The 16,615-nt window shown below is 35.7% G+C and overlaps 2 protein-coding genes across 2 annotated transcripts in view; one reads left to right on the top strand and one right to left on the bottom strand.

Annotated features, from left to right (window-relative positions):
• LOC105451860 overlaps positions 1-12,410 on the bottom strand; it is a 149,701-nt gene extending 137,291 nt beyond the window's left edge. The window contains exon 1 of the mRNA XM_011692556.1: positions 12,156-12,410. The gene's annotated coding sequence lies outside the window, so the exon portion shown is untranslated. The remainder of the gene's footprint in view (positions 1-12,155) is intronic.
• The window catches only part of LOC105451861, a 294,443-nt gene that overhangs the window by 56,808 nt on the left and 221,020 nt on the right, over positions 1-16,615 (top strand). The gene's annotated exons all lie outside the window — the stretch shown is intronic.

Raw genomic sequence — 16,615 nt, 5'->3', positions numbered from 1 at the left:
CATTATATTCCATTTATTCTAGTGTCAATTATTTCTTGATTCTTAAAACTTACAAAATAATTTTTGAAAAATAAAAATTATAGCAGTTTGTTGTAATGTTAGCATTAATAACTTGCATTACAAATAATAATTATTTTGTATTATTTTTGTAATATTTATTAAATTTTTAATAGCTCAACAAATTTTTAATTGGTAACACTTAATTATTGAAAAGATGACGCATTATACAATATTTTATTTATTCTATTAATGTCAATTACTTCTTGAGTCTTAAAACTTACAAAGTAATATTTTAGACAAAAGCATAATCGAATTTAAGTTCATTTTATGAATAATATAATCTCAAAGGAATATCAGAGCAATTGTTACTGAAAAGCAGATGACATTGCTGACAGGGATTTAGAAATTGCTTTTTCCAATTTTTCAAGCAAATCTCAGAATTTCCTCTCATCGATATGAGATGCAGAAGCACTTAGCGCTTAGATCGGCCACTTTTGCGGAGGCTCTTAAGCGGCGTCGTATACGGAACACGTTTCACGATAACACCGTTCATGCCGAACGAACATCGCGCGAATGTGGTATACACTAAAATCTCGCGCTATTGGGATTCAACACGGCAGCGAGAGACGGCGACTGTAATCGAGTACGGGTTGAAGGGAATCTAGGACGGCGCGCGGCGGGCGGCGGCGGCAACAGCGGCGAAGGCGAAGGCGACGAAGACGATACGGAATACTCCCTTCGATTCTCATGTTGCTCCGGCTGTCGCTGTTCGCTTGCATCACGCGGACGATTGACTCTCGAGCGCGTCGTCAGTGCTTAATTCGAAATCACGTGAAATTACTCGGATTATGATTGCAATCGAGCGTATCATCGTCTCTAACGAGCCAAAACATTGCCGTAGTTCATACATACATATAACGCTTGAATGCAAGGAAATTGAGAGAAATGTGCAAACACATTCATAGCTTCTAAAATCAAATCTTAAAAAAAACCTGGATTCAAATCGATGAAATCTGATTGTGAGCTTATTATAATTTAATTTTTAACAGCATATTATATTAATGCCAATACTATATGACTTAACTATATATAGTATTAATTTTAGTATTAGTTATATTAATTTTTTGGTACATATTTGTGATATTACATATTAAAAACATTTAATGGAATAGAGTTAACTGTAAATAATATATGGGATTTTTGCAGAAGAATTTTATATCGGAAAAAAAGTTTAATTATAAAGTAACGCTTTAAATAATAAAATTTGATAGATAAATATAAACATATAAATTTTGTAATGAGATTCATACAATAAAATAATCGTAATATAAAAAAACTTAAATTTTAATAGATGCAGAGATTTTATTAAACATTATTCGATTGCTTATACAAAATTCTAGCAATGTGTGAATGCAACATTGTTATTATCGATGTATCTATATTATTAATTACACGTTTTGTTTATATCTATTATGTCCATTTTTATCCTTATCTTAATATTATACGTATAATTTTTACGATAGATAATATTATAGCAATTTATAGCATCTATCGTAAAAAATACAAACTCGTATTGTTAAAATTTTTTAGAGCTATGTTATATTTACATATCAATACTTTGGCGGGTATCTCGTGTTATTATACTTTCTCACTACTTATAATGGCGCTACAAAGGAATCTATCTGAATATAGAATGCTTATCAAAATGCTAATGTTTTTTCTTTCGTAATGTCGCGATAAAACTTTTTTTCCTCGACAATAGGAGTATTTTCTGGCGCATGGCGTGATTGCAACAAGGTCTCTTTACTTTTTAAAATTATATTTTCGTTACGTTAAACCAATCTCACTCAGTTTAAAATAAATAAGAATTGATTTTGCATGTTTAGCTTTTAAAATTTTTAGTTCACAATTCAATATGGATTCGCTTTATTTTTATATGACTAAGAATATGAACTAATGGAAGAATGTTGTTTCATTCAAATATCGCGGAATATTATATTTGCATGATTTTAACGCTTTATAAACGTGTATTTCCTTTTTAAACTTTTTTAAACGTTCGCACAACGTAATCTGCAATTCAACGACTTTGATAAAGATGAATGATTTCGACGATAAAAAGAGATAGAAGACAAATGGTTATTTCAATCTAAACATTCACAAAAACTTGTAAAATGCTTTTTCCAGGTAGTTAAAAATGGCACTTTTATCTCTTTTGTATCAGTACCTTTCATACTAACATATAGACATGAAATATACGAAGAAAATGTGTTTCATACACAGCGCACGCGCACGTCGATTCCCATGCATTTTATCGTTATACGTTTACGCTTTAAAGAAGCTTCGAGGAGATTAAAAGTTGCGCTCTAAATTATCTCCTCGCATAATAAATCCGATTTCTAATCGAGGACAGTTGGACGGGAAAAGCTTCTCCCTCCAAACGCTCTTCGTCGCCATATTTTTTGCAGTAAAAAAATGCAAGAACGAATTTTCTATCTTTCTCTGCTCTCTCTCTCTCTCTCTTCTCTTCCTCTCACAATCCTACCAAATCCTGATCCCGCCATGCGTTCATCTCTCTTCGCAGACCGACAAAACTAAATTACGTATTTTCGAGCGCGCCGCCGCTGTCGCCGCCGCTCTCGGAAACTTTTCCATTTTAAATAAGAATAAATTCAGATCCCGAGTTCTCAGAGCTCTTCACTTGCGGGGAAGGCTCGCGCAGCGCAGCGGGGGCAACAGGACACTGTCGGCCACTTCTTTCTCGAGGGACGAAGCGCGAGAACGGGCGCTTCCCTTTCGCGGACGTTACGTCGCGCGGAGCGAGTGAGCGAATCTCGCGCCGCCGTCACCTGCATATGAATTTCACGGGGCGCGGCTCAAAGTAGATTTTCCACTTACTGCCTCTCCGCGCCGTGGTTACACAGCGCGGTAACTCCGAGGAAAAATGTCTCGTAGCGGCCCTTCGCGATTTTATTTTGCCGCCAGTTTACTGCCACTTTTTCTTTTGCCACGCGCGCGACATTTGCGCTGCGGGAGAAAACACGAATCGCGGTTATTGCACGATCTCGAGACTGTCTGACGCTTGAGAATTCGTGGTAATACGTGATATAGCGTGTGAGTGTGAATTGCAACGGCAGACATTGGTACAAAAATAAAAATAAATTTCATATGTAGAAAGAATGCGTACAGCGATTTGAGACTCTTATGGTTAAGGTGGCATTTCGAGTGATCAAAAGAACGAATTAGAGCTTTATTTGTTTTATTTTGAAAATTACTTTGATATATCAAAGATGAAAAAGCAAATTGTTATTATGTGACATCGAACGTTCTGTTTGATATAAACGAATATGTATAAACTTATCGGCAACTGCATTTAAACAATTTATGTCCTAAAATATAATAATCACAACGTAAAATCAAAATGGTTGCTCTCGTGGATTTTTCATAAAAAAACCTGGATACTTTATGAAAAATGAATTGATAGTTGGTTTTTTGAAAAAAAAAAACTACTATCTTGCTGCTAAAACTTGGCAGCGTTCATACTGCGAGACTTTTAAGGTGCAAATTCATAAGACGCTCGTTTTAGCGTTAGGGCCATGGCACACAGAAAAACTTAAGCAGGAAGACGTAAGCAGTAAAGAAATCAACATGTTGGATTTTTAGTACCTAATCACGTGACTTCGACTTTGACGCTAGCGTCAAAAAAAGAAACTGTACTTTATGAAAAATGAATTGATAGTTGGTTTTTTGAAAAAAAAACTACTATCTTGCTGCTAAAACTTGGCAGCGTTCATACTGCGAGACTCTTATGGTTAAAGTGACATTTCGAGTGATCAAAAGAACGAATTAGAGCTTTATTTGTTTTATTTTGAAAATTACTTTGATATATCAAAGATGAGAAAGCAAATTGTTATTATCTGACATCGAATATTCTGCTCGATATAAACGAATATATATAAACTTATCGACAACTGCATTTAAACAATTTATGTTCGAAAATATAATCACAACGTAAAATCAAAATGGTCGCTCTCGCGGATTTTTCATAAAGAAACCTGGATATCTTATAAGAGATGATTTGATAGTTGGTTTTCTGAAAGAAGCTACTATTTTGCTGCTAAAACTTGGCGCAGCGTTCATATACTGTGAGAGCCGTGACTGGTTGCGCCTTCAATTCGAGACTTTGCCGAGACTTCGACGTGGTATCTTGGCTCTGCGCGAGATACATGAGATCACGGTCTGCGAGGAACAGCCTTATCTTTGAAGATTTGATTTCGAGATAAAGAAGCGGCGCCGTGGATCTCCAGACTTCAAGAGCGAGGATCTCGCGCGAATCTCGAAAAGAAAAGCCACCCCCGTGATCCCTGCGGAAAACCGTCGCTCGAGCAAACTTTCGTCTTTCTTTGCGTCTCACGTCTATATACTTCCTTACGGTGGCAACGAATCCCGTGTCCAAAGAGGAAAAAGATGGTACACGCTGCAGTTTTATGGTCGATGCCACGCGTTTTTCCCGTCAGAAATGAGGTGAGTGTGACTCTCGAGTGATCGTTACGGATTGTCTGAGTTTTTTTGGCCGCTGTAAGCAGGAGACATCTCATTCTCTCGCTGGGCTCCGTTCGCGTGAAAAGGAACGAAACTCTATACGCTACTAACGGAGTATCGTTCGCATTCGTAGCAACGGACTCCGATCGATCGCCATAAAAAGGCTCGGCGGACTCGCATTCATCTTTCTTTTCGGTGCCTACTCTTCTGCTGATCACGTAGCAATCGTATTCGTAGAGCAGAGAGAAGAAAATTGGAAAGCGATCGCCAACACCGATCGAATTTGCCCGTACAGCAGAGTAAAATAGAGAGAAGTGAAGAAGAAATTTAAAATAATTAACCTTAAAAATATATTACTTTAAAATATAACAAACTATCAGAAAAATAATAATAGATTTTTATTTAATAATTTCAAGAGACAGAAATTAGAGTCATAAAAACATGACTCTTTAACTTAACAGAAATGACTATTATGTTGATAATATAATATCATACATATATCATACATTATAAAGTCTTTAACATAAGAAAATGTATTTTTCATATTTCTAAATAGTAGATCAATATATATTAATTATTTAAGATAATGGTCTGATCGAATATTACAAACTGATGTAACATTATTTCATAACTTAAAAGAAAAAAAATAAAAATTTTTTATATTCCATTAATTTATCAATTTTTTGCCTTAGTTTACTTTATTTCCAAAAAGCTTGGACAGTTTCTTCCATTTAAAGTTAAAGGTAAACGAAAGAGAAGCTAACATTTGCGCGCTTTAAGACGCTCCCCTTTAATATCCCTAACTTGTGGTATTGTATCCCAAATTCCACAGCACCTTTCCCCACTCTGGCATTCTCCGTGCTATAAGGGCGTACCGCATGTTTTGCAGTCATGTCATTTAATTGAAACTAATAAAGTGAAACGATTCAATCGTGCGATAAACATCAATGAACGACAGGTAGATGGATAACCAATCGTACTAGTTGATTTTTGCGTACCATTGCACGTAATTGACAGTTGATTTTTGCGTACCGTTGCGTATAATTGACTGTGATATTGATTGATATTTGTCAATTGTGTTGTTTTCCCCAAGCTGATCAATTTTGACATCAAAGAAATGTAAAAAAAATTGGCCTTAAATGTATTGACAAATAACAATATTTATTGACTGCTATAATCGTGAATTATTCACACATGTGATTAGTCAACAAATTGATCAATATAAAAAAAATTGTATATTTTAATTAGAATCTAAAATGATAGAAACTGTTAAACAAAAAGGAATTCAAATAAGAGTAACAAAGTGTGAATTTTGTGCATCTACGTTTCAATTTACAACCGAAATAAGTATCATTAATTTATAAAATATGCTTTTATATATATATATATAAAAAGCTTTTTGCAATCTTGCTTTGACTTAAATCAATTAAAAATGAATTTATATTTGGCAAAAAATGCCAAAAATGCTATTAAGAATTATCGGAGTTTTCGAGATATTCAGTAAATTAGCAAACATGTAATATTTTATAAAACATTATAACATATTTTAGAAGAAAATATGTTATAATATATATAAAATTTCTGATATTTCAAGAAAAGTTTATAAAAAATAATCCGAAAATGTATAATATTATATAAATAAATTATACAATATATAAAAATATTAAATATCTTAATATGTAAAATATTTTAACACAAAATTTTCGTTCGCATTTTAGTTTAACAGACAACTTATTTAATTTATATAATTATATAACATATATTATTTTGTGTAATATATCGGTAACTGGTTGAAGCCAATAGGGAAATTATATATCGTGCTTGCTAACGTAATTTCTGGCGAGGAGTATGCATTTGCAGCGGCATCATAGAAGTTTTCGTATTCGAGAAAATATCTCTCAGCCAATGCCGTCACAACGAAAATGCATTTTGTGGACGCAATTTATTTCGATTGTGGAGAGACTCCTTCGAAGCTGAAATATGAAAACTTCTCTGCTGCGTTGGAGCTACAGCGGTACTCTCGAAGGGGGAGATTGTCCCACAGAGCGATCAAGATATAGTTTCGTAGCATTTATTACATTCCTCAGAAATAAAAAATTTAAATTCACGATGCTAGTTTTCTTTGAACACAGATATAAAATGCATTTACTGTTCAAATTTCTTTTTGTTCAATAGCTTCAATTATTAATTTATAGTTTTCTAAATGAAATAAAAAGTTTACTAATCAACCTTTATGCAACCAAAACGTGAAGAATCTTTGGATCACTATTTTTTATAACTATCGACTCTTCTCAAATAAATATCAGAAATTTTGAAATACAATAGAACCTCGATAACTCGAATCTCAAGGGAAGACAAAAACCCTTCGAGTTATAGAATTTTCGACTGATCGAAATTCGAGTAAAAGAGGGTTAACATATGAAAATTCGACTTATGGAGGCTTTATACGAGAGTTTATAATTTTTCCGATTATAACAACTTTTAGAGGAAAAAAAGTAAATATTTGACAGTGAATTATTTATTTTGCATACATATAATAAATATAATCATAAAACAAATTACCATTATTACTCATAGTTACACAAGCTTATACAACTTTGAATTATAGAGGCAGCGACAATAGAAGTTCGACTTATAGAGGTAAACTTCAATTTATAGAGGTCTGGCTATTTCAAATTTCGAGCAGAAGTAAAATAATACATCTCAAATATCACAACTCAAATATCACAACTCAAATATCTGACAAAATGATTCGAGTTACGGTAGGTTTTATTTCGATTAATAGAGCTTTTCTGCAGTCGAGCGGAAAGGAATAAACAAAGTTTTTGTCTCACAGAGATTTTCGAGTAGTGCAGAGATTCGAGTTATCGAGGCTCGACTGTATCTCTTTAAAGGAGAGCCAGAGCTCTTTCAATTATACTGAAATTCTGAGAATAAAATGTTAACTGTATGGAGAGACCGTTTTGTTTTCGAGCAGCTATATAAATCAAACAAATCTTATCGGCTTCATTGTGTTCACGGACTAGTATAAAACCATCTAGCTCCAAAATGTAGAGGGACAGAGTAGATAAAAGAGAGAAAGCCGGAGTCTCCGAAAGAACGATACCGCGGACGTGTCGCTCGATTTTTCAAAGTGCTCGCTGACTACCCAGTTTTTCCACGACGCGCGATGATAATCGTGACGCTATCGCGGTGAATGAGGACTGACTGGACACATTGTCCCGTGGTTGGAATGCGAATTATTGTGTGTGTGTGTGTGTGTGTGTGTGTGTGTAATATAGAGCTAGCTTTCTTGTGCGGCCGCGCGGTACTCGGTATGGCGCACGATATCAGGGAGCGCAAGTTCATCTGCGTTCCGCTTTTGCTCGGAAATTCCGGAAAATATCTCGCGACAGCGGCAGCCGTGCGTTGCATACGAAAGAGTCACATTACGTACCGACATTACTGCTGGTCTTTCGAGAAACAGATTACGCCCCCGTACGAGGAAGGGATGGGGAGGAGGGGAGGAGGAGGACAGCGAACAGAACAATAGGAAGTGTACTCCGCGCTTGTATGAAGCACCGCTTCGTTGCGCGCGTGCACCGGAAAATATACAGTTCCCGTGAGGAACGAGACGCCACGTGGCTCACGCGTGGTGCCATCGCATTTCCTGTCATTTCGTGTTTGCATTTTCACGTACGTGATAAATTTCTAATATATTGTCGGAGTGCAGAGGATATTTCTCCCGCTACACCTGGGCACAGTAGATATCTTTGAAAAACATTCACAAATCAAGAAAGAGATAAAAGAGGCAACAAAGATATAAAGCAGGAATAATGCCGGAGGTACGAGAGCGAGCATGCAGTAACAAAATTGTGTTAATATAATAATTTTAGTAGACAGAACTTCCTAACTAGTTTTTGTTAACCGCTGTTCATGTACGTATAGTATCACAATTGTTCAGCCTGTGGCAATAAGCGCGAGATAGCGCGCGCTATTTATACTGGTACAGAAAATTTGTCAAATGTATTATTTTTGTGTGTGCGTTCAGCGCGTGTCGGATATGTATTTTAACACTCTTTTAAGTAAAAGAAGCAACTTATTGTAAAATTCCAAATTGCATTGAAAGATACGATCAAAATATGAAAGTAATGTCGGATCGCGTATCAATCAAGAGATTACATAGTGAATTGCTTCCGCGGTGATTTGCGAATTTTGATTAACAAAAAGATGATGGCAGATAATTTATCTTGACATATCTTTTTATACGAGAAATAATCGCATTAATGGCGAGCGTAGGCGGATAATTACGCAGCCCTCTAGTTAATGATGTGTAATTTGAACGAAACACCTCTAGTCAAGAGCGAAACTTATGGAACACATAACGAAATCACTTCTACGATGAACATCCGTTATCGAAATTTCACCGTCGGTCGAATGTAAGAAAAAAAAAATGAAGTGGAGCGAAGAGCTTTTAAATTAACCAATCGCGCAATTTTATTTGCCGATAATTGCCTAGTGAGTGGTGCAGGCAAGCGAAAGAAAGGTACTTTTAAATTCTGCTAATTACCCAAGCCCCGTCCGTCTCTTCGTTCCGGTGCGAAATAATATAGAGCCGTAAAAAAATCCGAGAAATATTGAAACATGCAGTGAGCTACAACGATGTCATTCTATATATCCCTCGATTACTTCTAATTCAATTAGTAGTAACAGTCGTTAACTAAATGGTCCTTTGGTCCTTCCCTGTATCTCTATTTCCCTATCAATTGCATGCATTTTATTTGAGATTTAAGCAAGAATGAGCATATTACCCACTACTTGCGTAATTAAATTGGCTGTTAATCGATATCGTTATTATTCGTATTTCTTCATTTCTTCTTCTTTTGACATAGTATTTATAAGTTTATTTTGTATATATATATTCTAGAAATACATATAAGAGCGCATGCAGATTGATTCGATCTTGTCGCATATCAGTTTTTAATTGTTCTTTAATTTTATTAACAATTAAATATAATTTATTATACGCGCTTTATCCGTAAACGTAGAATAAATAGACGTAGCATTGCCAACTTTTTGTCGTTGTCAGCAAACGTGAAATTGTCAATGTTGCGACAGAAGGAGAAATGTACCGGATGTTCTCTCTCTTTAGCTGCGCCCGTTATTCACTGCGAGTACTGAAAATCTGTAGTTTACTTTACGTATATGAATAACAAAACGTAGCCAAACAGTCTCTCTGTTTGTCTATATTGATTCATTTGGAATGTACGTGTGTGTGTATCACACACATACATACATTCCATTTTAGTCTTATTTTAATAAATATAAGTATTTATTTGCTTATATTTATGAAATGATATACATCGGTTTGCGCTCGATCGTACAGTACACTTTTTCGTGTTATTTTTTAATTAATGTAAAATATATATATCATATACTCAATATAACATGTTATGTAAATATAATAATATAGTATATAGTCTGTGCTGTTGATAGTTAAATTTGATAGGCAAACAAACAACGCAATGTGCAAAGAGAGACAAGGAGAGAACGTTTTGCTTTTTGTCGCATCATTTGCTGGCACAATAGCAACACATTCTTCTATAGAGAGGAGAAGCAATGGCTTCGTTTTTCATACGATATCTACGATTTCACCTTAGTAAACTTGCCTCAAAATATACTTTAATAAATAAATATTATCTTTATTAGGAATATCAGTTTCCAAAGAAAGCAACACATTACTGATAGAAATTAAACTAAATACGCTCACGCGCGCGCATGCACCCGCAAGCCTGGATTTCGAGTATTTGCAAAAAATTCAAGGGATGCTTTCGACGCGTTTTAATATAATTCGTTTTTAAATCGAGCCATCCATACGTCGCGTACCGCTCCCGCAGGGAAAACCCGGAGATCCAGCGCGATTTGATTGATTGCACTCCCGTATCTATGGAAAAGCCGCGGCGACACATACGATATGCAAATGTGACATGCGTGACACGTCGTGACGCATTACATAAAAATAGGTTAATCCATTACATACTGCCGGCCGTTGGACAGGGACTAGCCTGACATTTTTACCCGGGACGATAACCCGTGTTACGGGCTATTTCCTCCACGAACGTTACGAGATTTTATGGGTTAACGAAAAGAGGACGTGTACGGCACCCTAAATTCCTTCTAGAATGCTCCGCGAGTCGCAGATGAGAACGCACGGATAAAATGGGACTTCAGAATGCGTGAGATGTTTGGCTGACATGAAAATGGAAAAATATTTTTCGTGGATTTTCCTTCTCTGTCAACTTGCCTCATCGTTTATTTAATCCCTGATGATTTTATTTTAGAAATAACGGATTACAATTTGTTTTTATTGTTAAAAATTTTATATAATTAAGACGTCAATATATTAATTATTTATATTAAAATAAAATTTACTGCAATGTATTTAACTGAAGATTTTAAGTAAAATATGTACATTGCAAGTCGCGAGCGATATTAAAGGTAAAATGTCTTTATAGATAATTTATCATTTAAAAAGAATATGAAATATTTCTTGGGAATAATATAAAGAGAAAGCAAAATAGTAAAGTGAAAATCTACAGCAAGTAATTGATTAACTTACCTAATAAAAAAATATTTCTAAAAAAAAAAACGGAAATATATTCGTGAAAACCTCTCGGAGAAAGAAAGTCTGCTTGTGATAAGAAAATATTTCAGTACTGAAAATAGCAGGTATCGCCATCCACTTTGCAAAAAGAAGGAAAAACATGGAAGGTACCCCAGTCAATTTTTCCGCATCATATAGCGATAACAGGTATTCGCGCTGCCATAACCATTCGCGACGAGAGAAGGAGAGACAGGAAACGAGGGGAATTTGTTGTTTTAACTCCGAAGGACTGTGAAGACTGATCTCGCTCGTGCATCATACTTCGGCTCGATTGGGCCTTTCGTGCTCACCGAAACGAAACGCCGAACTTTGACCGTCTCCCTTTCGAGTTTGTCCTTATCTTCGCTACGAAATGTCGTTTAAATTGCCCTGAAAATTGCGCGATACTTCCGCTACCGCGAGACTATGAATTTTTGACGAATGGTCCGTTCTGACGACAAATAATAGGATCTATGGCGATATCTACGATATGTCGATACATTGATGATGGATGATACTACCATCTCCCGTGTTTGTCTCAAAGTAATTTAATTGCGAAAGCTTTGTAAATATCACTGTGTGAAAACGGAGCAGAATTGAACGAACGTGAATAACCATCGAACGTATTCTCGATTCGAGATTAGTACAAAAAATAGCGTTATAATTTTTACGTTAAAACTTATCGTGGAACATTTGCAATAGAATAAAATCGGGCTAACGAAAAAAGCGGTTTTCTATGAAACCTATTGAATAAAACGGAATTATTATCGTCAGTTTACATTTACTCAAAATAGAGCGAGATAAAAGATTGATGCGTCGTTAACGAAACGAAAATCATTCGATGCGGCTTTCATTCTTCATTATTCAATTTGCGTATCGAGAAATACGGCAATCGCCTGCCGGAAAGCGCGAGCGTTATATGACGCAATGATGACAAATCGTCGGACGCAAACGAACGATTAATCCCGTCAGTATAATAAATAAACGTACTCACTATGCTGGATGCGCTGTCGCCATTTACCCACCGCTCCGACGTCATTTCGAGGGATGTTTCCCATACACAGCGGATGCTTATTCACTCCCGTCAGCACGACTGCAAAGACGCGGCCACAATTGTCAACACTATACAACATACATATGTAGGTTTGCTGTTCCGAGTTCGGTTTTCTTCTCTTTCAACCACGTCGGTGAAAGAACGTGGCAGGACGAAAACTCTAGTCGCAAATTATTATGTAAACACGTTGTGTCGGCTCGTTACATGCCATTCATTATGGCGCCGCGAGTGGTCGTGAAAATGAGAGACCTCACCGTCTACGAACTTAAACGACCGGCCCTCTATACCTCAATTAACGCGACGCCCGTAGCCTCGTTCGGTTTTCAACGCGCGGAAGATTCGGCGAACGTGCATGTGATAAAGGGGAGAGTTGTCAAATGCGTATACCGATCTCATAAAGCGTACCTCTTCAATATTTTATAGTTCCACTTAATAGAAGCAACATTTAGTAACAAAAATATGAAGTAAATAAGAAATGTATAAGATAGACAAAAAATGGACAGGTTACATCTTGTTTTGTTCATGCTATCAACATTTAAAAAAATCAGATACAATTGATGTAAATTTTTGATCAATTTATATGTATAGCTGATACTAATAATGTAACCATACAATTTTTAATTGAATTGTTATTTTTTCCTAAAAGAAAGTTTATGATAGCATATTTTACATTCATTGTATATACATATTTACAATTATTATAAAAATTATATTAATATTTTTATCATCTCTGTCAAGTTTCCTAAAACGTACCTAATCTAACCAGCATAAGAGTTCTTATATCGTATTGGTACAATTTAGGAACATTAATGTATCTTTATCTTTAGATCACATGACATAATCAACATTATTTATTTTAATACGATCGAAGTTGTTCTGTAGCAGTCTGTAGAGGAAAAAACTGTCATCAAGTTGCGTAAGCAAAACAGCTATTGTTTGTAAATTACAATTAAAGTAGGTACTAATTTATGATTTTTTTTATCAATCTTTGTGTTTTTAATTATTTTCATTCATAAATTCAATAGTTTAGAAGGAGGATATACTATTAATAAAACTGACAGGTATGATTAGGCGACCGGTTTGCTGAATCGTGCTTTTGACAGCATGTTGCAAAAAAGCTTAGAACAAATTAATTTGCTATTACTGAAAGATTTAACACGTTATATTAGATGTCTTGAACATCAAGTTACAATTTCCAACGTTCGTTTGTATTTTAAATAGTATCAAATGTGAAATATAATCAAAAATATCTTAAGTGGTACGCATTCGGCAACTCTCCCCTATCGAAACGCGATGGTGAATCGATGTGAATTGCGGCTCGAATCTATTGACTCATTGTCAGTCTATTCTGAAGTTAGGCATGAATAGTAGATCGTCCAGGAGGGGGGAAGGGAGAGGGGGAGAATCCCTTCATTTTGCTAGGTAAAGCCTATGATTTGTGTTTAAGTACCATTATTCTAGAATTCTAGACCAATTGTTCTGATTTGACGGAACGTACGTATAATTAATACGTTTCGCGATTAATCGACATCCAATTAGTATACTCGCAACGAAACACGTGCGCGCGTTTCTTCGATAATTGCAATCTTCTTCAATATCACTGATAAGTTATACTTGTTTCGACAAGAAATAAAGTTCAGAAAATCTATGATACACTGAGAAAAAAAAAGTTTGTTGAAAAACGCAAAATTTGTTTCATCTTATCAAAATATTTAGTTCGATACGTTTAACTAAACGTTACTACGAAGACACAAAATAATTTGTTACCCTTATAAACAAAAAACTATTTTTGAACTAAATTATTTTGTTTCAACAAAAATTTATAATATTTAACTCAACGGCTCGATTAAAAATATACACTATTTATTATCTCCATCAGTATCGTTTAGTCAGTTTAGAATATGAACAAATATATTATTTGGATAACTAAATAGCCTGCAAACACAAATAAATACTATACTAGTATTTCGAACAAAATAATTTTATTAAATTGGTTTAGTTAATTCTTGATTAAAAATTTTGATGGTTGACATAAATGAACTATACTTTTCTTTGTGCAACTGAAGAATTGTTGAATCAACCATTGGATCAAACAACTATACAAATTAAAAATCATAAATAATAAGTAAGAGGGCTAACAAGTTTTATTAGGTGTTCTTGTCAATAATTACAATTCAAATGACTTTAATCGGTTTTTCAATAATACATAACAATAAACAAACCAAACGTTTCGACTTTTAATGTGATTCTCTTCAGTGGTTGATACAAATAATAATTATAAGTTAAAAAAGATCACCTCGTACATAATGTCTCGTTAGCCCTCTTATACTTATTATTTATGATTTTAAATCGTTGAATCGATTAACTTTCTTTTTTTTTAATTTTTATACAAATTTAATTTGTACAATCAATTTTTTTCTTAGTATATAAATAGCAAACAAATAGTACATTTAATGAATGAGTTAAAGCTATTCATGGTTCATTAAGTTCATTAATGTTAGTAATATATAATAAATCTAATAATATATTATTCTCAAATCACGATTAGTCGATATAATATCTTTTGCACAAAATAATGTAAAATACCTAAATGTAAATTAATAAAAATAATTATATTCTGTCAGAGATAATTTCAATATTTGTTCACGTGTGCGGTGTATAGTTGTTAAACCATTATTGCTTCACATATCCGAAATTAATATTTTGGTAATTTTAATGCGTGTCTGTTTAATTAATCTAGTTATGACATTGGAATGCGTAGGACTCGGTTAAGTGTCCGATTTTAATAAATTTTCAATATCTTAAATTTTATGTCTTTTATTTTAACTCGCGTGACTGTCTCTGCGACTGTACAATTCTGTGTCTCAAATCTGACTCTCGGTTCCCTGACCTTTTACGGATCGGCTGCCCGAAGTCCTCCACTTTTAAACATCACGTTCCGTTACTGAATTTTTTAAACAATAATTTCTTTGTCTTTTTAATCGCGGTACATAAGCCGGGGATATCCGCGCTAACCGATCCGGTTTTGTTTTTGTGTGTTGACCTGTATGTAATGTACATGCGTATATGTATGTCTTGTGTACGTCGTGTATCTAGCACGCAAAATTATTTTACTTTAATTTCTAATTTTACATTTTATATATTTGAGGCTGTGCGATGCAATCGCCACAATATAATACGAAGCGTAACGCGTAAGCGACGATTTGTCGTCGCCCCCCAGCGCCACACTGAATTCTATATCCAGTGTCGAAAAACCCAGTTCACCACTTATAATCGCCACTGCTCGCGCGTACGCACAGCACATAAAAACAACGGGTAAAAAAAAAGACTAACGATTACCGAGGGAAATGAGATTAATTATCCGATGGACGCCGGGAGCGTGAGCGCGGCGTGTATCGCGCGTCACTCACCACCGTGAGAGATGCATCGTGTGCCTAATTGAGCATCGAGAACATCGTTCGAACGGCCGAGCGCGTTTGATGTATTAATCGCATTAAGACACGCGGCGGTGATCGGCCGTCGTTAATATATGTTCGAGTTAACGTTGAACGCGCAACACGTGTAGCGGTCGCGATTTTATTACAATGCTCGCGCGTCACCGGCGCGTCACGCGGCTCGACGGTTTTTCGTTTGACTCGCGCGGTGGTGTCACCTGGTGTCACCTCCGCCTCCGCGCTTCGGTGAGTTGCTGCCAGTCAAGTCAGTCGTCAGTCTCTCGTCGCGCGCGTCTCGTTTCGCTGCGAGGCGGCGCGGCGACGACGCGACGGAATCCGCGTATCGCGTTAATCCGATCGAGATTCAACTCCGCGAACAACGCGTGTCGAGTCGAGCGACGCGCGAACGTCGTGGCGCGTTAAATCAGTATCGTGTCAAGTCGCGTGTGCGATCGCGCGTGTAATGTTTCGCTTAACCGGCGCGCGGCGCGGCGGCGCGACGTGCGCGTCGCTTCGACATGGCACTCGTCGGCGCCCGTTATCGGTGTACTGTTGCTGCTTATTATCGGGTGTTTCAACGTTTCGCGTTCACCAAGGCACTATAAGATGTAGGTATTCCTATTCGCTATCTTGGTTCCAGCCAAGTGGACAATGTAATCGCCAATTTATTTGCTCCGCAATAAAGTTAGAAATTATTAATTATTACAATTTTTTATTTTATTATTGCAATTTACTGCAACGCAGCAAAGCATCTTGATTGTACATTTACTTTGTCAGACGTACTTGTATAAACTCATCACGTATTAGTTGCTTTCCATTTACACCAAAACTTAGATAATTCTCATTTGTAACGTCATAACTCAGTTGAATGTACGTTCCTTTTTATTCTAATAAGTGATATTCAACTGAGTTTTTACTTATAATCTGCATAAAGCTCGAAATATGCTTTACTGAGTCTATTAACTC

Source organism: Wasmannia auropunctata, unplaced genomic scaffold (genome assembly GCF_000956235.1).
Source record: "Wasmannia auropunctata unplaced genomic scaffold, wasmannia.A_1.0 LD336042.1, whole genome shotgun sequence".
NCBI classification, from domain to species: domain Eukaryota; kingdom Metazoa; phylum Arthropoda; class Insecta; order Hymenoptera; family Formicidae; genus Wasmannia; species Wasmannia auropunctata.
This window is presented reverse-complemented; position numbering and strand designations above follow the sequence as displayed.